The sequence below is a fragment of the Dermacentor albipictus genome, unplaced genomic scaffold (assembly GCF_038994185.2).
Source record: "Dermacentor albipictus isolate Rhodes 1998 colony unplaced genomic scaffold, USDA_Dalb.pri_finalv2 scaffold_40, whole genome shotgun sequence".
NCBI lineage: Eukaryota > Metazoa > Arthropoda > Arachnida > Ixodida > Ixodidae > Dermacentor > Dermacentor albipictus.
The window spans coordinates 1,617,974-1,641,836 of NW_027225594.1; positions in this window are offsets into that span (position 1 = coordinate 1,617,974).

Here is a 23,863-nt window from a genome sequence, read left to right on the forward strand (position 1 = left end):
ATAATGGCTGTGCGAGGACGACCAGCCGGCCGCAAGGGGGAGGGACGACAGCCGAAGTAAGGGCCGAGAAGGGTATAGGAAGCGGGGTCACCGCTTAACGAGCGTGTCCTGTCTCGGGCAGGGCTCCATCGACGTCGCTCGCTTCTCGTGCGTCTTTCGTCCAGCCTTCCTGTTTCCATCCGTCTATTCGCTTCGTGCGGTGTCGCGTTATAGATGCGTGCAGTGCGCTTGGAAGCGAGGATTAAGTGCGAGGAGCATGCACCTCATGATCGTGGATTCGGGCAGTCGATTTGATTATCTACGGACTTCAATTAGACTACTTTCGCTTCTTATATCTACTTGCTGTTTTGATCGTGACAGCTATACGGAGAGAGAGACTAGCTTTAATGATATGCTGGAGATATGATATGCTGATATGTTAGCCGGGCTGTTCGTCCAACATGCTACTCCAGGTTTTGGGTGATGATTACGATATATCCTGTGATAAACACTTAAACGGCCCGTATATCCTGTGATAAACACTTAAACGGCACATATAATTACACGCACACACACACGCACCTATACGCAATAGGGATATTTACAAAGTTTCGTTTAAGGCTTGTGGCCCGCAGGAACATCGGCAGCGCTTTCTTTTGCTTGCTTTCTTTTCTCGTGGTAACACCTTCAAAACACTTTTCTCTTTCAATATATCCACACACAGTGACAAAAAAAAGAAAAACAAACATAAGGCCATGGTTCTACAGGCTCACGAGCTAAGTAGAAGACCTATATAGGCTTGATATTAGAACAGATGTTCATAGGCTTCCAGCAGGCTGTCGAAACAAAACTTTGTGAGGGACTAGCACGCAGCGCTTTCTCGTCTAAAGGTCAAACATAGTGTGCGGTATAATGCACAGAGGAACGGACCTTTTTTCCATAGACCTCTTCTAAGCGGCTGTGCTAGGGCTTCGGCAACAGCAAATACGTTCTCGGTCTTCCTCCGAGACAACGTCCCGGACTGGAGACTCCAGTTGCCCGTTACCGTCATGTGCGTCTTGCTCGTCTATACTGTACACGTGTGTATCATGCATGATGCACACGTGATACATGGAGGGTACGAGAAACTAGGCGAGGCCAGGTGCATACGCTCTGCGCCCTTAGGGCTCAGTTCACACCTCTCCTGTAAATAGAAGAAATAAAGTTTTTTCACCAGCACCGCCACCACCTCAACACACGGCGTCGTCACTCCCTCTTCTGCTTTTGCTAGTGGGAAGGTTTAAAAAATATATATATTTCTGCGAAATTTGCGGTGTGCGTGGTTGGAGTGAAGGCGGTGGTATGTGAAAAGCCCTTGTGTGACAGCTACTACGACGGGGATCTTTTGACACAGTGAGTATGGTGAGATTAGCGGATATATACTGAGTATAGCAACTGGCACAGTGCACGATATTTAAAAAAATCTTTTTTTTTTCTATCAGGGCTTGTCGTAAGGCAGGGTGCTTTTTTAAAAATTCGTTATGGGTTTGTCGTAAGGCATATGTAGGGTTTGAATTCCAGAAAAGGAGCCAGGGGGGATGCGGGGAGCATTCAGCCTTTCTCAGCTACTTCCGAATGCGAGAATTACCTGCTCTCTTGCTCGAAAACATTTTCTCGTCACGCATCCACTCGTACTACAAGCGTAAAAAAACTTACGTGGATGCTAGTTTTCACTTACGCTTTCAGAAACGAGTGTGTTCATCATAATCATCATCATCATCATCATCATCATCATCATCATCATCATCAGCCTGGTTACGCCCACTGCAGGGCAAAGGCCTCTCCCATACTTCTCCAACTACCCCGGTCATGTACTAATTGTGGCCATGCCGTGCCTGCAAACTTCTTAATCTCATCCGCCCACCTAACTTTCTGCCGCCCCCTGCTACGCTTCCCTTCCCTTGGAATCCGTTCCGTAACCCTTAGTGACCATTGCGCGGTCCTACATTACACGTGTTTGCAGTTGGCCTCCAAGCGAACGCCTTCTGGCTGTTGACCACTGCACAGAACTAGTCCGACGGAGGACACCGATCGCCTCTCGGGCGCGTTCGTCAGCGCGTGCCCTCTTACCTGTTCTTCGACAGCGCGCAATGCCGCCGCCTTTGCAGCGTACTATGCGCGCATGTACGTATACGCCACTCGGGAACGTCCCGTGCATTAGTGCCCGCGCTGTCTGATTGGCCGAGGCCAGCTGTTCTAGCTCATCGCGGCGCTCACTGCATGGTCTTGTCTTTCCCTGCTGTCGCTGGAGCCGTGCTCCCGCACGGGTTGCAGAACATAGTGCTAGCCCTTCCTCCTTCCCCACAAGAGCCACTTCTCTCTCTCTCTCTCTCCCTCTCTCTTTTCTTTCGGCGCTATACGAAGCATGTACGCACGTACAAGGCGTACGCTACGCGAAGGGGCAAAGACGTTGAAGACCCCGTGTCCGGTGTAGAGGTCGTTATCGTCCTTCGCTAAAGAGGTTCTTAGTGCTTTCTCCCCGTCTTCGGCCACCCACCCACCCACCTCCCTACTTCTTCGCTCCTTGCGTTGAGGCGTTGGGCATAGGCCGGATTACTTAGCGGAGCGAGGTTTCTTTTTTTTTCTATACTGGTGGCAGCATCGCGGCGTGAAGATGTGTACGTGACCTCGTCGAAGGAAACGATCTCGAAGCACACACGCACGCACGCGCGCTCGCTCGCTCGCTCTCTTGGGCAAACAAGCAGGAGAAGCTGGAGAAGCAATAAGGCATCCCTGTGCCCGCTTTTCGCGAGGCTTTTATTTTCTGGGATTTGCTCGGCGTTTTCTCGCTTTTTTAGAGCGCAGCTCTTTGGCGTCCGTTCCTGGGTTTCGCGTCGTCGTCGTCGTCGTCGTCGACGTCGTCGGCCTCGTAACCAGCTCGCCGACGAATCTGCTGCTCCGCCGCCGCGCATGCGCGCTGTCGGCTCTCCGGGCGAGGGAGGATGATGGAAGGGAGGAGGAGAGACTGTGGAGGAGGGCTGGCTACACAAATGGCTCTTTGGCGTCCGTTCCTGGGTTTCGCGTCGTAGCTCGCCGACGAATCTGCTCCGCCGCCGCGCATGCGCGCTGTCGGCTCTCCGGGCGAGGGAGGATGATGGAAGGGAGGAGGAGAGACTGTGGAGGAGGGCTGGCTACACAAATGGCTCTTTGGCGTCCGTTCCTGGGTTTCGCGTCGTAGCTCGCCGACGAATCTGCTCCGCCGCCGCGCATGCGCGCTGTCGGCTCTCCGGGCGAGGGAGGATGATGGAAGGGAGGAGGAGAGACTGTGGAGGAGGGCTGGCTACACAAATGGCTCTTTGGCGTCCGTTCCTGGGTTTCGCGTCGTCGTCGGCGTTATCGTCGGCCTCATAACCAGCTCCGCCCCCCTTTCATCCCCCCAGCGCTAGCAGCGACCGACTGATACCGCTTTCGTGAGTCCGCTACCGCACTCACGAAAGACGTCGTGCACTTCCTGCAACTCGCATTAACCGTCCATCGATCCACACCGATGTTAGTAGTGGGGGACTTTAATGTTGACATAAAGACAAACAGCAATTTCCTAACACTTATGCCGGAGAACATCCCGTTCCTCTCGCTCGTAACGCGTCCCACGGCTGTGACAACCTCGCGAGGCACTTGTATAGATCTCGTCTTTGAGAATCAAGCATTGGTGTACCAAGTCGAACATATATCAGTCTATTTCTCCGACCACAAAGCTTCCTTCATGACTGTCAAGAACTGTTAGTGGAGTCTTTGTTAAAGGAATACGTGTGAAAAATAAAAAAAAATTCTGTGATAGCGCATACATGTGTTGCTCGATTTCTTTGCCTCAATCTATCGAAAAGGTGAAACAGCTTATTTGCTGCGCTCAAATTTCGCATTAGGAAGTAACGTAATCGTCGGTAATTTTTTCTGCGTCCTTACGCGCTGCTGGTGAAAGCCGGGAGGCCTTTAGAAGTTGCGTTCAGCGTCGCCTACTGCACGAAGCTAGGTTACCCAATACCTACTAGTTACCTAGCGACGAAGTCTTCTAGTTCCCAACAGGCATATAATGCCCACTAGTAACCTCTGGGTACCTAACAAGTATCATCTTCAATTGGTGCCTACAAGTACTTTGGTACTATTAGGTAGCTGGCACGCGCCTAATAGTACTACGAGGCACCTAGGAGGGACTAGAAGGCTAGGTGCTTGGTATTCCATCAATATGCAGTGGACCATGGGTAGTTATAATCTTTGGTGTTCTTTCGCTATGTGTGTAAAGCATAGGTTAGTATTTTGGATGTGCAGAAGGAGCTTGAGGCGACATATTTGGTTTGGCGAAATAGCGGACTCGTGATGAGATGTGGGGGACCATGGCATCTATGGGAAGTTCCTGGTAGCTTTTTTTCTGTAATTGGACCGAAATAGCTGAAATTTGCTCTTTCGTGGTATTCATTACCCACACACAGTTTACGCGCGAAAGAGCTGTCTTGTACCTTATCATAACAAACACAATTCGTCTGTACCGCACGCGTCTCTTCGAAAAAACTCACGCGGAACGAGCCAAAGTGTTGTGTGTGTGTGTGTGTGTGTGTGCGTGCGTGTGTGTGTGTGTGTGTGTGTGTGTTGTCAGGATTGGGGGCTCAATCCCTTCGTCCGTGGTCCTTTGCCAAGATTGGAGTACGGCATGAATTCGGAGGTAGCTGGCCCATGCCGTCGTCCAACTTATTTACGCTGAGATCGTTGATGAAGTGAAGAACTGCTTCTCATCGAGAACGAGGAAAAGGGGTTTATTTACAGAAATTAAATCAGTCTAACATGACTGCTTGAGAAAAAGAGTAACAGTCCAACATGACTGCATGAGAGAAGTGACTCAGTCTAACATGACTGCTCAAGAGAAGTGTGTCCTCAGCATTCGCACAACCACAGTTTTTATACACTCGATCCGCCGGTCCTACGACGCGGCGACTGTTCGTTTACACATCACCAACTCGCAGCTGCTCTGAAGATCAGTTTACGTACACAAAGGCAACCGCGCTCTGTACACAGAGGCAACCGCGCGGGGTGCCGTTCTGGGAATTATCGTTGCCGATCGAGCGTCGCTCGTTGTTCCGTGCCACTCCGAACCGTGAGAAGCACAAAAATACGTCGTCCCCACGGCGGCTTGTCCAGGCGTGTCAAATCAGCTCCGCGTTGGGGAACTCTGGAATCATTGTCCACGCACCGAACTCGTCCCGTCACAATGTCGAAGGGGCTGGAGGAAGGCGGCGGATTCCAGCGCAAAGGCCGCTTCTTTGAACGCCTCCCAGCTGCAGCGACGGAGAGGGAGAGGTGCGCGTCTTGCACCCCTTGTCGTAATCGGGTGGCAAGGTGGCAATCTTGTTGCGCAACTCGCCATTCTTGACAGTGTGTGTTTAGCGCGAGAGCGCTAACGACGACGTCAACAGAAACACAACACTGTAGCGCTGGCTTCAAACTTCAGGTTTCATTTAAAATGAAATAGTACGTTGTAACGTTTTGTTACGGAAGAACGCAACAAACACGGAACGCATTGCCAGAATTATATAAACTGTATTGAACAGGGTCCGCATTCAACGAAGAGATTCTTACGCTATTCGCAACAGCAAGCAGGTGCTAGGCAATGATTGCGCTAGATGTACATATTATTATCGAAGGTGGCCGTTAATGTCAAACGACACTTGCGAAATAAAATTTCCGCGAATGCCGACCGAAATGCTTTAGAAATGGATACCAAAGCAACTCGAGCTATCTACATCTGATTTATCTACATCTATCTACATCTCGAGCTATCTACATCTCGAGTTATCTACATCTGATTGCAACGTTGAAGTCCGGCTATTCGATCGCTTCTTATGTGACTGAGAGAAAGCAGGATGAAGCACATCACAAACACACAAACCCGGGCCGCTCGCTTTCCTTCCCTTGCCACATTCGGCTACGGGTGGTCCGCTAAGCAAAATACATGAACCAGCCACCGCAGCCCTTGTGGGTCGCTGACTCGTATGCCGCTGCCTACGACCGCCGACCCCGATCTTAGCGGCCACTCAAAATGCACTTAGGTCACGGAGAGATTGCCGACAGTCCACGAGCCAGTAGGGGGTCTCGCTTTGTTTACCTACTCTTCGTGCAACAAGCAACGCGGCTTGGCCACTCCTCCGTGTTTGCACTTATACTCTCCGTTAGGGCGAGCGCTGGAGTTTGTATCAATCCTCGTTCTGGGCCCCACCAAGGCCGTGCGCGCGGCGTTCCGCAAGCGGTTGTGGTGTGCTCAGGCTCTCTCTCGGAGCGGAGGGCGCGGAGAAAAATAGTGCCGCTTATCGTCCGCGAGAGTGGCGATCCTGCATCCTTGGGGGGGGGGGGGGAGGATAAACGAGGAAGGGACTATTACGTCATTGAGGAAGGGACTATTACGTCACGCAGCGAGGCTTCGCCAGCCGAGTGTCTGCGATGCCTTCTCCCTTCGCTTTTTCTCCCTCAAAATGTCGGCCCAGCACGTCACCCCGCGCTCGGCGGACTCGGCCCAGTGTGCCGTGTGTTGCGTCTCAACACCACCAAGGGTGTTACTTGAACGTTTGCCACGTGTCAGACCACCGCACCTCCTAACCGGACGTCAGCGTGGCGTGGTCAACGACTGAAAGCGCTGACGCCACCATCACCTGGAAACAGGAGAAAAGGATGAACGGGAGGGAACCACGACGACGGAATGGGTAGGCGCAGTTTAATCAGACGAGTCAAATCACCACCCATCCCTCGGCACTTGTCCAGCCGTCAAGGCAACGTGTAATCCGGCTGTTGCAGGGCTCCACGAAAAGAACTCAGCCGCCCTCTTCCTGGCAGGCTGAGCAAAGAAGAAAGACAGCGTGCAAACCGGCTGTTGCAGGATTCCACGAAAGGCCTTCAGCCCGCCCTTCACCTTGCAGACTGAGCGAAAAACGGGGGGGGGGGGGGCAACGACGAACGATCCAGGTGTTGCCGGATGACTTCTTTCTTCCAGAAATTCCAAGCAACTTTCATCGAGGCGAAGTTAGTGCGGGTTATGGATAGCATGGGGGTGCCATCGCAACGGAGTCGACGATGGTGATTTGCTGCTGGACAGTCTTCAGATTCCCTATAATAGACTCGCCTAGGGAAGACGACGGGATTAAAAGCAGATACTTTTTGAGAGCGAGGACAGAGGGTCCTGATGTTCTTGCTTGCTCCTTCATGGAGTGGGCTTCCGCACTGGAGCAGTGTGACTAAGCTAAATAAACGTATTTTCCTTCATTTTCTACAATTTGGCGTCGTAGTCGATGGGCTTGGTGGATTCCATGCCCTGACCGCCGCCCTAGCCACAAAATACGATACACCCTGTAGGTTTTTACCGACGCCTACTCGTTCGATTGCTTTGGCAACCGCTCTGTGCGCATTTGCCAACCGCTCTGAGCTGGGGAACAGGCGTATATTGTTCGTTCGTTCGTTGGTTCTTTCTTCATCTTTTTCTAATTTGTTCGTTCGTTCGTTTGTTTGTTCCTGAAGTTTCGGTTCACGCACGATGTGCAAGAAAGACACATGCTTTGACAACTCAGTTAGCGACACAACTGTACGGCATGATAACGACGGTTGCACGGCGACGGTTCCACGACGAGGGTTTCGCGACGGCAATGTTTCACGACGCGTGGTTAGCACAAGCCGGAATACACGCAGGCAAACGAACAGTAAAAATGCGTCGCAATCGCGCGTAAAATAAAAAATTCCCGCACATATTCCCGCGACAAGCAGGCGATATATACTACGAAAGCTTTCGCGGCCCGATTGCGAGGGGAATCCGATAGTTCTTCCGTTGCTCGTAAACAAGCGGAGCGTCCTTTTTCTTTTTTCCCCCCCGACTTCCTGGTTTGCTTTTCGAGGTCCACGCGACGACACCTTTCCGGAAGGCCTCGGTTCGCTCGCAACGGGATATCTGAGCCCGGGAAGGCGAGATGAACCTGCCGCCATTCTTGAAAAGAAGAAGAAGAAGAAGAAGAAGAAGAAGAAGAAGAAGAAGAAGAAGAAGAAGAAGAAGAAGGAGGAGGAGGAGGAGGAGGAGGAGGAGGAGAAGAAGAAGAAGAAGAAGAAGAAGAAGAAGAAGAAGAAGAAGCACGACCGTGGCGCAGTCGCCTTACTTCTTGTTTTGTCATCGCTCTGATACCGGATTCCTTGACATAATAGAGGTATATGAGGGAGTTATTACGGAATTCATTAACAGTTAGTGCGAAATTTTTTCTGTATCATTTCGTCGTTTAATATCGCCATCACCGTTCATTCGCTCGGTGGTCTTCTTTCTTTTTCGAGCGATTTCTCGCCTTTCATTTCTGCGCCCCCTTTCTCGTTCTGAAGCAGAATGCGGCGCCTATATATGAGGAGGTCATGCGCCTTCTGGTGATTGTCCGTGTCTTTCATTAAAGAGCGTTTCTCTGTCGCCGACTGCAGTTTCCCTCTCCGACTGGTCCTTTATAGCTTTCCCTGCCGTTTCCCTCTGTTGGACGCCACCGCAGAGATCTGCCAAGTCACGACCATTCGTTGCCAGTGGCGGTTCCGCCCCGCAAGCAGCGCTTGAAACTGGCCCAATGGAACAATGCTGGCCCATTGTATAGACTATTAGCCGACTCAGTGTTGGCCTACATAGGATCAACGTGCTACAATGTAAGAAGAGTACGGGACTATAGCCACGGAAAGGTCTCGCCTTGCAGAGACAATGATTGCAACGGGAGGCGTTCAAATTCGCGCTCCAGTGACGGCTCTTTCCGAGTAATACATAAAGATCTGAAATGCTAAGCTGGCTGCATGTGTCGGAGTCGATTGCTGGAGCCGGAAACACGTCACGGCCGCCGTGTTTCGGACACCACTTATCGCTGCGCCCACGCGTCTCTTTTCAAAGTGTGGAGATGACCGTGTCGCAGAGGTAGCGTGAGCAGGTCTAACGCTATCAGGACAGATCCACTTGGACTATTAGGAGCAGAGTTCGAATGCAACCACTCCACTAAGATCACCCCGTACCCAATGACAATGCCTTCTACATCAGGACGCTGGTGATGTATAGTATTAATTGCTAAAATTCGCCACCTACTGAACGGATCGGTAGTTTTTATAAACTTTTGGAGGAGGCCGAACTAGCGATACGCCTCTGTTCTAAAGGTCTATGCAGCCTCAATCAGTTACAATGTGGTATCCATGTGGTGCCACGTTGAACCACACTGGTCCAACTTCTTGCTCTGTTAGGGCTTTGAACGTGTCGTGCTTGTGTTTCACGTTCTTGTGGCATGTCGCAGGTAACGCCACGCCGAGTTCTCTGCGTTTCCGGGTCGCTCGTGTAACACTTGGGAGTTTGCTCGGGTCTGCTTTTTTTTTTCTTTTGCTTAAACATCGCAGTGGTTTGACTGAGAATTCGGTTAGTCGGTAAATGTTTCATCGTCAACAGTACCAGTTAAATCAGGAACAAGCAATGTCTCTGCCGCCGTTACTAAGTAGTAGACGTAGAATGAATGCTTCATTCGGGTCCCAGTCAGTTAGGGATTGGACTCCAGACAAAAAACTCCAGGAATAGTAGCTTGAGCACACGTGGGGTCTAAGTACTACTAGTTACTACTACTACTACGACTACTACTACTACTATAGGTACTACTAATGCTACCACTAAGTACTACTGCTACTGCTACTCCCACGTATGACTGCTATACAACCAGCACCGTTATATTACTGCGCGTTAACCATTTAATCGTTGTTAGATATGGACCTGTTTCCTGCGATTACTTCGAGTTCCCCAGACCACATCGGATGGCAGCACAGCTAATTGAGGAATGCGGAAGCAGGAAAGTGCATTCCAGAGAAGCGGCCGAGCAAACAAGTTTAAGGCAACAAGTTTACGTGCCAACAAGTTCGTGCGCCGCCGGGATTAGCAGGTGGGCATCCGACAATGGAGCAGGTGCAGCCCTCCCCTTCTCCTCGTTCGAAGTGCATTGCCAGTCTGCGAGGCAAGACCGCAGCAAGCCGCCAGGTGTGACACCACGACACGGGCGCCTACCATTGGCTGAAAGTGGCGTCATTGGAGTGGACTCTCCCAATGGTCAAACATGACGTGACTTGCAGTGCTCGAAGGGTTTATAAGAAGCCTTCCAGAGAGACCTGAGCATTCTGGGACATGCCCTGATTCCCTGATTCACCTCTCTCGAACTTCTTGCCGCGGGCCGCAGCGTCCGAGTTGCTGCCGGCCCGTAATGTCTGTACGTCTGATACTTGACGCTCACGTCCCCTGTATATAATGTAGAATAAATCCTCCCAAGTTTTGGGTTTTCATCCCGAAGCCCGTCCTCCAACCCCTACATCTGGTTGGCAGCGGTAGGATCGCCTCCGAATGCATCGGCTGGTGGCAGCGCTACGGATCAACCTTCGTCGAGAGAGATCCTAAGGAACCGGGAAGAGCGAAGAAGAGAGAGCCTTCGTCGAAAGAGGTCCGAAGAGACTGGGAGTATCGAAGAAGGAGCGAGCCTTCGACCCAGGGAGTCCGGAAGGAACCGGGAACAGCGGACGAACGAACCGGATGGCAGGGTGCTGCAACCGTAAGTGAGCGCGTGGTTTTTTTCCTTATGATTCGCCAGACTCAAAGGTTGTGTGTTCAATTTTGATAGTTCTGGGAATCGGGAGTTTGTTGCATTGTGTGTTTGCACAAATTAATTAAGGAAAACAGTTTTAACCACCTGTCGGGGCAGCTGCCATGGATCTTAGAAGGTTGACGAGGTTAGACTTGTTGTTGGTGTGCGACGATTTGGGGGTTGAGGCGGACGAACGGATGAAAACGCCAGCTATCATAAAGGCGATTCAAGATAGTGGCAATGATGAGAAAAGCATTGAGCTTGCTTGGCAGGTGATACAGGAGCCACGGGAGCGAGAGCGTCGTGTACGTTTGCGAGAGCGTCGTGAGCTTAGGAGTGAGCGTCAGCGTGAAGAACGCGAGAATGAGCGGAAGCATGAGCTTCAAGAACTTACTCTTAGGTGTGAGCGTCACGGACGTGAGAATGAACGCGAACTTGAGCGTGAACAAAAGTATGAGAGAGAGAAGGCAGCACTGATCAAAGAGATGCAGTATTGTGATCAGTTATTGGCACAGAGACAACGGCTGTCTGATAATTCTGTAGGTAGTACAGAGCGAAAGAATGAGGAAGCATCTAGCAGATTTTCGCCAGAAGCCGACGAAAAGAGTAGTGCCTGTGAGATTAGCTGCAGAGTCATAAGTGAAGGGAAAGGGCTAGCTGCTAACGATGCCTTAGTGGCAACAGAGGCCGTTAAAGGCCGCAGTGAGAGCGACGAGGTGCTGTGCCAACAGATGACTGTGGAGACAGCTAGGCCAGCTGCGAACAAATTGGCACAGTTACCGAGCGTGTGCGTCGCTGGTAATGTTAGCGAGGTTGCTAGCAAAGAAAAGGGTACTGTTGACGCGACAGAAGCGAGCACCCATGTAGAGCCAGATGTGCGTGCAGAAATGAAGTGCGAGCTGGATGATGCAGTTGAGAATAGTTCTCGGGGTGGCGAGCTCCGTAGCTCACGAGAGAACAACTGCATTGTTCAGGGATCGGTACGGCTCTCCGCCAGTCTAGATAGCCTAGATAAGGATGATTCAGTTAATAATCATTCGGACTGTGCGCGTGAGACAGCGATCGATACCGACGGGCTGTGTGCCGATGCACAGCGTGAGCTGGGCAATGTAGCAGAGGGCAGTTCGCAAGAGTGCGAGTTGTCTAACTCGAGTAAAGCCTGCTGCATTGTGCCAGAGTCGGTTGAGCTGTCCGCCAGTCGAGGCAGAGAGAGAGTAGATTTAAATGTAAATCACTCAGACTGTGCGGGTAAGAGACCGATCCGGGCCGACGAAATGTGTACCGGCCAGCACGAGGCACGAGAAGGCGACATGAAGGCGAGTGCAAAGAGAAAGCGCCGGAAAAAGAAGCGCGGTAAAGACCGAAAGTCGGTAATTAATGTAGCGCCGCCAAAAATGGCGAGAAACCCAAAAGGGCAGGGCGCGAGGAAAAAGGTGCGGTCGTCAAGGACGATGTTGACGCATCCAAAACGAGCGAGCCACCGGTCAAAGGGGGGCCGCGAAGAATGTTCTGCACGAACGCGGACAGAGGGCACGAGGCGGTTAAACTCGTCGTTCCGTAGTTCTTTTCACAGCTCAGCGTGCAGTTCGAAGAAACGCAAGGTGGCAGGACGAGACCAGGTGGGGAGTAGCGACGCGGTCAATCGAGTTCGTGTTGAAAGCGGGGCGCGGGGACGCAAATTGGCAGGAGACCGTGACGTCTTGGGGGAGCTGATAGTTAGTCAGCCCTTTTGTTGTCTCTCGGCAGCCAGAGTAGCTTTCAAGCCGCGACCAGCTCGGGGACGGCTCAGAGTATGAGTCAGTCGTAAGCAATCGGGAACGGGAAGCCAAGAGAGCTTCCATAGAAGTGAAATGTTATTTTGTTTTATTTTTGAGCATCGGAATGTTTTCGCGATTTGAGACTAGGATTTCTTTCAATATGTAAGGTTTGAGCTTTGTTTGTTTTCGTTTGAGAAGCTCCGAGATTTGAAAGACGCGTTTTATGTAAACCTGTAGTCTCGCGAGATGTTCATTAATAGGCAGATAGGCTTTTTTTTGTGTGTGTGAGTAACCTAAAGGTCAAGGTTATCGTTTAGAGGCCTATGGTAAAGCGCGTGTGTTATTTAACCTTCTTTCTTTTTAAGCGTTTTTGAATTTTGTAAGGTTAAGCGCGTTGATTTGAGTGAGTGCATGATTTGCACGGAGAAGCGTTCTTAGTTCCATTAGCGCGTGTCCTGTGTGGACGGAAGGAAGCAGACTTTATGACTGGGTTGCTAGTGTGTGTGTGAGGGCAGCCGTGTATTCTGACTTCTTTAGTGAACGTGCGTGGAAAGAGTTAGTAGAAGACGCATCATTTTAAGAGTTCTGCGGAGTGTGTAAGTCCCGCAAGTTTAATTGTTCGTTTATCTCACGTGTCCTGTAGGACTTTCAGGGAAGAAACGTGAGTAAGCGTGAATGCAAAGTTTGCCTACAACGCAAGTACGCGTTTTGTTTAGTGACCACAAGGCTTGTGCGCTTGTGATTACGTACTTGTGAGGTTGACCAGATTGTTCAGTGGCACCAATACGTGTGATAAGTACGCCACTGCGATAGATTGGAAACATGCTGTTCATGTAGTTATTCCACTTAAGTTATGTTCGGCTGTTTTCATTTGTTGTTTGCATCGTCAACGACCCTTTTGTTTTGCAACAACAATAGTACTCTGGTCTTGTCGGCAATCGAGGAGAAATGGATAGCTGTTTGGAAGGGTGGTTGGAACTGCTTTGTCAAAATTGGGGGAACTAAAAGATCAGGGTTGATTTTGACTCAGTAATAGCCTGGCGAGTCAGGGGTGAAGAGCCTGCGCTTACGCGTGGTGCAGCGCTGTGTTGTTTGGTTTGTTTGACGTATGTTCTCCAGGGTCCAGGATCCCGAGGGTTGTCAAACGTGGCTCGACCCCAGTACCCTGCAGCTTCTTTCAGCGTTCCTCATGGCCAGCGAATTGAGTTCACCGGCCATTCAGAACTACCGGGGCGAGGACGAGCTGTTAGATATGGACCTGTTTCCTGCGATTACTTCGAGTTCCCCAGACCACATCGGATGGCAGCACAGCTAATTGAGGAATGCGGAAGCAGGAAAGTGCATTCCAGAGAAGCGGCCGAGCAAACAAGTTTAAGGCAACAAGTTTACGTGCCAACAAGTTCGTGCGCCGCCGGGATTAGCAGGTGGGCATCCGACAATGGAGCAGGTGCAGCCCTCCCCTTCTCCTCGTTCGAAGTGCATTGCCAGTCTGCGAGGCAAGACCGCAGCAAGCCGCCAGGTGTGACACCACGACACGGGCGCCTACCATTGGCTGAAAGTGGCGTCATTGGAGTGGACTCTCCCAATGGTCAAACATGACGTGACTTGCAGTGCTCGAAGGGTTTATAAGAAGCCTTCCAGAGAGACCTGAGCATTCTGGGACATGCCCTGATTCCCTGATTCACCTCTCTCGAACTTCTTGCCGCGGGCCGCAGCGTCCGAGTTGCTGCCGGCCCGTAATGTCTGTACGAATGTTACTTGTCGCTCACCTCCCTGTACATAATGTAGAATAAATCACTCCCAAGTTTGGGTATTCATCCGCGAAGTCCGTCCTCCAACCCCTACATCGTGTGGGCTGCGCGTTCTCACTGTCACCACAGCCGGAGCCGCCTCCGCGCGCGCGGGTCGCGCTCCTCCTCCATCGTCGGTATACCGCGCGAGGCCGACGATCTTCGTGTGTACACCGCATTGTCATCCCTTCTGGCGCCATCAATCACCCTTATCGCTTCCCCCCTTGGGCGGCCAGGCACCGTCGTATGGCCGGGCCGCAAAACGAGCCGAGGCCGACCGCCGAGGCTCCCCCCTCCCGCCTTCTCCGCGCTGATGAAGACGAAGAAGAAGAAGGAGGACCCTCCTCTTTGTCTTTCTCGTTCCTCCCGGCCGTGTCGTATACGCGCGCGAAGACGCGGTCGCGCTATATAGAGCTCACCGGCATCTTTGTCTTCTCGCGCGCGTTTTTTTCTGCCTCGCGACGAGACGCCTCATATATAAGCGCTGCTGCTCTGCCCGGTTTCGCGACCTGGCGTTTCTTTGCGGAGGCAGCAGCGGACGCGCGTGACTGGGCACCTGGTGTCTGCTAGGAAAAAAAGAAAAAAGTGCCGAGTCATTCGCGGAAGAGAGAAGAAGAAGAGGAAGGTCGCGCTCTGGGGGCGCGTGCCTGCCGCCACCCCGATGAGACGAGACATTCCTCGGTGCCCCGCCTTATTTAGACGCCCTGCCTGCGCGCCGGCGTGCAGTGCACTTAGGGCCCTCTTGATGTTCGCGTATAGGGCATGCAGGGTCGGCCTCGTGGGCTGGATCCAAATGGCGCGCTCTTTACTTAACGCCGCTGTCGCGCGCTGACGTAGGACGGGCGCGACATTGCAGTTTCGCCGTAGCTTACGCAACGTCGGAGGGGAAAGCTCGAACTCGGCATCCTAATTCGTTCCCTTCGCTTTACATTGCAAGATATACGCGGTCTCGCTGAGTATGTGCAGCACAGCGAAGGTCAGGGCTCGTGTCAGCGAGTCAGTCGCTGGCTGCTTGTTCCAGAGAAGTGGGGAAGGCTCGCCCATTCTGTCGGCGTTGCCCGAAGAGCTAGCAGGTGGCGAGCGATGGCGCGGCCATTCTTTCTGGTTCCCTTTCATAGTTTGCTGGCGAGACCCATTGCTTGCACTGCAGTGCTTGGAGCCTGTTAGGTTTAGTATACGTGGCTTTTCTTTTACCGTGCACGGTGTTTCAGACACCACCGTTCGCCTACCGGTGGTAGTGCTGTTATTAGGTCGCTATGTTTAGCTTATCGTAGGACATCGCTGTCCAGTCGTAGCTTACAGCGTTGGCTGTAAGTGTCTGATGTATTAGGGTTAAACGTACTCTTTACTACGACGGGTGTCAAACGCTCGAAACCTATTTTGCTGTGTCCGTCCGCCAGCCCATTCTACAGCGCATTCATTGCTGTGTGGTGGTCGGCAGACCACATCGTCATGATGATGAGGATAATGATGATGATGATGTCGATGATGATTGCTTTGGCAACGACACCTTCCCACTCACAGAGTTTGGTGGGGAGGGTTTAGTAAATGTTTAGAGGGTTTACTAGAGGTAGGGAGGAGCGTTTAGTGAATATATATTAGAGTGATGAATTTAGAAATGTATATAGCAATAATAAATAAATAAAAGACGAATTTAGAGATATCTGTTTTTTCCTGAACGGTGATTCTCAACCTCAGGCACATCACGAAGAGGAGCAAAGGTTTGCGCCCAACAGCAGTAACGTTGCGTGGTGTATTATGCGCCACTTATGCTCCGAAAGTGGTAACGCCTCTGCGTGTATTTAAGAGGACACCACAGGCGTTGCATGCTTTAGTGGAGACGAAAACGGCATTGCTGCTGTCGCCGTCCACACGGGGTTGAGATTCGGTGGAAATGCCCAGGTGTTTGACCTCACGCTGTCATCCACTGAATCATTAAGCTCAACTGGTGTGTTCCCATTCCGGCCAGCATTGAGGACAGTCTGCGTTGACTGATGAAAAAAATTGGTGGCTCTCCCGTAATCGAGAGTAGATGTAAGCATGAAATGGCAACCGTCAAAGCAGATTGCTTGGAGATGATACTAGCCATAATCTTAAAATGGGTGTAGTGCATGTTCGCAACGGCACACCACACCACACCGCACCACACCACACCGCATCACACCGCACCACATCACACCACATCACACCACGCTGTACTGTGTAGTGGTCCATGTGAACGCTGCGCAGCTAAAAGAAAACCGGGTGAAGGTGGCACGACAGGCAGTGAAAGACGCCAGGCAGACGTAGCGCACTGCCCAGCTAGAATAAAATCGCCTGACGTGGCGCCATCTCTCGAGGCGACGCAAAACTCGCGCCGCGGAACTGACGGACCGCTGGCGTTGAAAAGAACGCAGGCAACCCTGTCTCTGCACCAAAAGATGACAATGAAATATATGGTGCCCTATATCTGCCTTTTGAACGTCGCTATTGGAAATGACAGATAAATCTTCAGCGTATTAGAAATTACGGCTTGAGTGATATTGTGAACATATATGAGGAAGAACTCGGTAGCAATATTTTTGCAACTTGTTTGTGCAGTAGCTAGCGTATGTGATGCGGTCCTGTACTAAGGGTTGGGAGCCAGATACCGTATTTTCGGGTTGCCCGGATGATCTCGTTTCGTTCTCGCAACTGGCCCGGACGTTTTCGTTTGAGTGCTCGGATAACGGTTCTGGCTTTTGGCTCAAAGTCACTCGAGGTTGCGACAACCGGAGCTAAAAACATTTCATACTTAAAAAAAAAGAAAAGCTTCAAGCCCAAGCAGTGGACCGCATCTGGAATACTTCTGTTCGACTTGACGCCACCTCGCGTCGACGAGAAAGAAAAAAAGAAGCTAAGAAAAGCACACATCATACTTGCATGTGAGCACATTGCGTGTGAGTGCACTTTCGAGCAACACTACGTACAGCATACATTAAGCAAATAAGAACGCGCGACTACATGTGCGCAGGAGACTTTCCCGTCGAGTTTCCGAGCGATCTTCTCAGTCGCCATCTTGTTTGGACATCAAACTAGTCCGCATCGTTGCTCACTTAGGCGTTGTCTTCGCGAAGCTGTTTTTCTTTTTTTTCCCCCGGCTTCGGGAGAATCGCAACCATCTGCTTAAGATAGCCGCTGCCGTCAGTTTAGCTATTCAGCCGCGTCTATCACTAGTATTGCAACGCAGCTGTAGCCTAATAATAATAATATTTGGGGTTTTACGTGCCAAAACCACTTTCTGATTATGAGGCACGCCGTAGTGGAGGACTCCGGAAATTTTGACCACCTGGGATTGCTTAACGTGCACCTAAATCTAAGCACACGGGTGTTTTCGCATTTCGCCCCCATCGAAATGCGGCCGCCGTGGCCGGGATTCGATCCCGCGACCTCGTGCTCAGCAGCCCAACACCATAGCCACTGAGCAACCACGGCGGGTCGGCTGTAGCTTGTGTGGGAGCCTGCGACGAAATACAGTTTGTCCGTTATTGCCAACTCTCAGCGTGCATGGAATGCGTCGAAACGAATAATTCGACCGTCCGTCTCGCGGCTTCTGCTTCCATGCTGCTGCTCGAAGACCGTCAGGCGCGCCGTCGCGAATTAAGTCACGTCGCCGGCTTCGCGCCTCATTACAAGACGGTTGGCGGAACGTTTTTACGATCCCGACTTCATTAGTTCAAAACGTCTCGCTGCTTACTTTCTGCAAAACGGCATCGATGACGCCTTGAAAGACACGCCAGCAGGGGCGCGGCTATAAACTGTCATACACAGATTTGCCCAATCTTCGTGCTTATTGCTTTGGAAGTTCTTGTGCCGCTGTTTATTACGCGTATATATTTCTAAATCTCCAAGCAATCATGAGGAGGATGAAAAAAAAACGACACAGGGAAAGACGGTGAGCTTGGCCAGTGTATATACCGGCTGGCTACCCTGTGCTTGGGCAAGGGGGTAAAGGGATCGGAAGGGGATAAAAAGAGAGAGAAGGGGCAAACCAAATGTGTACTAAAAGAGCACACGCTAACCTGATGCAATAGCAGAATCTGGCGCAAGCCTTGTATCGGATCGCTCACGCAGTCCGCATGTCCTTGTTTTCTGAACGCACAGAAATTATAAGGGTCTGCATACTGTTGCGCCATTGCTGTCTAACAACGATCTAATTGCGATGCCGCAAAGCCGTTTTGGTGCTAAAAGGACCAAGCGACGCTTCGACAAGCAGCAATACGTCGTCCCTCCTGCTTATATATACGTTGCTATATACGCCTGTCAAGCAGTCATCGAGACTTGCTTTCTTTCTCAACCCCGGTTCTTTTATTTTTATGATTAATTTTTTTGCTCATCAACTCCAGTTACCTTTTCCTGTGACAAAAAAAAAGGAAGTAAACGTTTTGGTTTAAGTTTAGGCAAATACACGTCAGATTCCCGCCAACGGCCGTACACCAGCGTTACAGTTCTCTCTCGTAACTGTAGTAAACTAACCCTGCTATACGGTCTCTTTCTCTCTCTCCTTGTCTTCGTTGTCTAGCCCCGTGCATGCTTTGGGTGACGCGGCTACTGGAGCCAAAAAAGTGATGGCGCAAGTCGGCTCCAGCGTCCTCGGCGCCGCAGTTGAGACGTTGGTGGCCCGTGGCTTGACGGATGGACCTAACGACGTCTCTCGGGCCCTTCCGACGGTCTCACCTGTCGGGCTCGGCACAGTGGCGGCTGCGTCGACGTCGTTTAATTATAGGGCACCCCTCCCTGTGGGTCTACATATCTCGCGTTCCTTCGTTGGTGCTCTGGCTCGGACTGGCCGAGTTACCGCGTTAGTCGGATTAACTCTCGACTCTCGCAGCCACGCGTTCTCTAAGGTTTCTTTAAAGGGACACTAAAGTGAAAAGTGATTCCTTCTGCATCAGTAAATCACCGTTCTACAACACCAATTACACCACTCTTACAACGATAAGACGTTTGGTAAGCCAGAAAAAGCGCAAGAACGAAATACGGGTGGCGACGCCTACTTAAGTTCCCGCACCTGGGGGCTGTGACGTCATAGATTTTGATGGCATCTTCTAGGGCCTACTAATTATATATAGCGGTACAGATTGACTACATTGTGTTCTAAAGGAACCAAATATTAAACATGCCAAGTTTCGGGAACCTTTATTCAGCCAACGCGGCCCAAATGCGAAAACAAACTTTGGAATCCCTGACGTCACGCTGACGTACCGGCGCTGGCGTTTCGGCGCGAAACTCAAATACTGATACTTGGACCTTCATTTTCTCATCTAATATTCAAACTGTTTTCTTGAAATGACTGCCTGCAGGGTTCTCAAACAATGCTTTATTAGTCTAAACTGATTTATTGTTTCGCTTTAGTGTCCCTTTAAATGACCGTGCGCGCGCGGTGAGGATGGAGTGTAGCTGCGTCGCAAGTATCGGTAAGGTTTCGCGGACGCACCGCGTGGGTACCGCGACACACGGCGTAGCGAGAGCCGGGGATTACGCAGCTCAGTGGGGCGCCAACGATGCGAGATATCTTGAAGTAGTGGTACTGCTTTAAGATACGCGAAACGGATGCTGGCGTAGTGTTACGGGCAAAACACGGCTACGCCCCTCAAACCGGTGGTCGTTATACGACGCGACAAAACGAAAGAGGAAAGCGTACGCGAAGAGATTCATTCACTGGCGGTTTCGCGAAGCGATCGGAGCGTGTTCTGTACAGGATGTATGTCGCAAGAGAGAGAGAGAGAGGGGGGGGGGGACAGGGCTTTTAAGAGAGGAACTATTGAAGTGTGCCCGCAATGCCAAAGAAACTGCGCGGACATTTGCCATCCGTCTTGTTATTCATGGCGGCGCCTGAATTATCGTTTTCGACGGTGTAGTCGTAGTATAAGTAGCGATTGCAGCTCGACAGTATACACGAACGCGGATGGGGTATCCGGCGCATACTGGACGTCTATTGAGAGCGAGAGAAAACATTTTTGAAACAGCTGGGGAGTGCCTCTTATCGCGGCAAGGTCACGCAGTGCGTGGGCCCTGCACTTGACGAATGTGGGCCGCTACCATAGATTTGCGAGTGTGTCTTGGGGAGGAGTGGTCCAAATTTCCCACGTGTGTGGTAAAGTGGGGGCAGGTGTTGTCGTATGTGTTGTCGCCAGTGAGTGAGTGAGTGAGTGAGTGAGTGAGTGAGTGAGTGAGTGAGTGAGTGAGTGAGTGAGTGAGTGAGTGAGTGAGTGAGTGAGTGAGTGAGTGAGTGAGTGAGTGAGTGAGTGAGTGAGTGAGTGAGTGAGTGAGTGAGTGAGTGAGTGAGTGAGTGAGTGAGTGAGTGAGTGAGTGAGTGAGTGAGTGAGTGAGTGAGTGCCGACGAGTGCTGCCCAGATACCTGGCATGTGTTGTGGACTGCTCTGTGTTTGATGTGATGAATTATGACATTATACTGGTAATGTTTGCGTCTGCACCTGTCCGATACGAGCTACATCGGCGCGCTGAAAAGTGAGCGAGATCATTTCTGTATTTCAGGTAAAAAAACGCACTAAATTTTCTCGACTCTTATAACTTCATCGTCTGTGAGCTTCATGCACTTATGGCTACCGAGAATCGAGAATCTCGGTTCTCTTTCTTACCACGAATCGAACGTGAATGGAGTCCTCGACCAGACGAAGATGTCGTTTTGTACAGCACATTGTAGGATATTTAGTGGGACCGGAATGTTCGAACTTAGGTTGCGACAGGCTTATGCTGTCGATTGGCCCGACTGCCTTCTTCTTTGCTCAACAGAAAGCAGTCATAATCCTTTAACTGAGTCACAACGCCTTAACTGCATTGAGAAATTTTGAAAAAGTTGATGAAAAGTGCGTATTTTTAAGGCTTGCGTTTATTTTGCCATATCTTTCTAAAAAAATATAATACATGTATTGCCTGCGGCGCTTTTACTGCACTTGTTGAATAATTAGCAAAATGTATCATGCACGATTTTTTATGTATCAGGATTACAAGTTATGGAACCTTAGTCGCGACTAGCTAACTCGTCATTGGCTTAGCTCGTCATTGGCAATTAATGGGCTAGGACAATTAGCACATGGCAGGGGTAGTTGGAGAAGTATGGGAGACGCCTTTGCCCTGCAGTGGGCTTAGCCAGACTGATGATGATGATGATGATGATGATGAGCTAGGACACAGAGCGGGAGCCTCTTTGTTAGACTGAGTAACAGCTTATGAATTAAGAACGAGCCCCGCAGAACAAACTGCATTTGATCGGAGCCGTGTATCTCCGCGCTCCAAAACATTCAGTGCCAGTTTAGCGGCAAACGTGAGAGAAATGCGTTAGCGTTACATCACACCTCTTTGAGGTCCCGAATCTGTGATTTAAACCACGTTCCCTACATTGCCAAATGTCGTTCAGGAGCTCACTCAACGCACGTCCAGCCTCTGACAGGGCTCCGAAGCAGACCACCTGCAGTCGCTCATATATATATATATATATATATATATATATATATATATATATATATATATATATATATATATATATATATATATATATATATAAACGAGAAGAAAGGGGGTTAACCGAGGGACCCGATAATTATTAGTCATATAATGAGTGCTTGTTGGCTTCTCATTATATATACATATATATATATATATATATATATATATATATATATATATATATATATATATATATATATATATATATATATATATATATATATATATATATATATATATATAGATACACATGGTCTTTTAAACTGTACCATCCATCCCTTCTCTACCTCTGCCACGTTGCCGGCTTCACATACATCATATACACACACTTTTTTCCCACTTGGACGCTCCTAATGCTAACGAACCAAAAAATAAAAAAACACTTTCCAAGGAACGCCGATTTACAAAGCAGTTCTGACGTCAGGAAAATGAGCGTACGTGACTGGCTGGCCGCACCTGCACAATTTCTCTTCGAATTGCACAGCGTTTCTGGTTTCCGCCGCATTCTCAGGCTTTCGCCGACGCATTTTACACATCCAACTGAACGGGTCTCCATATCTCGCAGGCACGTTTTCTTTCTTTTTTTTTTTCTCCAGCCGCATCTTCAGAGAGGATGAAGACGATGATGTAAGGCAGGCGCTTAATAGTCGCGCATTCTACGTTTCCATTCCATCGTATTTTTGTTTCGTTGTTGTTCCTGTGTTATTTCTTTCTTTGTGTACATCTATCCCCCCCCCCCCCCCCTCCCTCCATATGGTGCGGAACGCGCGCGTCCATAAGCATCTCCGCGCATGAATCAGAACGCGAGACGGGTTGGTAGCAAATAAACCGAACACCTGAAAATAAAATAAACAAACAAAAAGAAAATAGGGAAAACGGAGTGAGTCTTGGAAAGGCGACAGTCGTCGTCCGAGCCCGTCGCACGGTTCAGGTGTTTTCGTGTTTGCCTTGCAAAAAGGGCTAATGCGATTTCCAAGGCGAGGGAGGGAGGGGGCCAACGGAAACGGAAGGTGTGCGCGCCATTCCTCGCCTCCTCCGCTGCTGCCTCGACGAGCAATGCAAATCGTCGACGCTGGCGCGCGTGCGCGTATTCGTTCGAGTCGTGGCACTTCAGGCCGCTCCCTTTTATTTCTCACTTTTTCGTCGCACGCTGTCCTCTCACTTGAAAAAAAAAAAAAAAGGACGAAGGTTCGCGCCTTTCGCAATCGATATCGCGCTTCATAAGCCGTAAGCGGCTGCAGGGATGATGCTTCGTTTTGACGTCGAAAACGCTGCGCGTTCGACTTTGAGGAGCTCTTTAGTTCCTACACAAAAAACTCTCGACTAAGTGTGTTGAAAGCTGGGTGGCTTCACCGGCCGAATCGGAAGCGTATGCATTCCGGCGTGGCTGCCGATACAAAGGTAGTAGTGCCTTGCCCTGGCAGCGTTTGTGCGATGAGTGTCAAAACCGTGGAAGCTTTTAGAGGATCCGAAGCTACGGCACCGCACACCGCTCCCGAAGTCGGGTCAGACACTTGGAGCTGCCGCTGGATTTTATCGAAAGCGCTTCAGATGCGGCTTCCTAGCCTGGTTGATTGATACTTGTCCGTATTGTTATGAGTGTTTACACCGTAACGCGTGTGTCTGTTTAGCGGCGCGTACGTCTTTCGGCTTTAGAAGGCATTTTCTTCACAAAGAAAATCGTGCAGTGTGGTAAGAGCAGTACTACGGAAGGATGTGGGATTGGGCTTGTTGGTGAAACATGCTTTAAAGTTTGCATAACAGCGCAAGCGCACCCAAGGGGATAGAATAGAGAGCAGAGCGCTAACTTACAACAGTTTATTATTTCTTTCCGGAAAGCATAGCGAGTTATATAGCCACCACACTAGCATACCACCTATTCCCACAACGCCTCGACAAAGCTACAAAATTTTTTTCCGTGGCATCGATAGCCCGAGGCTTTGGGGTAACAATCGAAAAAAAAAACATTCGCTAGTGTGCGGCACGACTAAGGGTGGAACTGTTTTATCGGTGTTGTATTTGTGAGACGAATGTCTGCTGCAGTATGTGTCACAGGACTCAAAGTCAAACGGCTGCCGGCTGTCGTACATGACGCCTGGTTCTATGATGAGGCATCTGCGGGCTCTGTTTTATTTTTTGTTCAATGAAAACACGGTGCTCACTCAACGTCCAAATCGAAGGTGGTGTTTACTGAAACGTTCCGTATGCCGTTCCCAGTAACTGC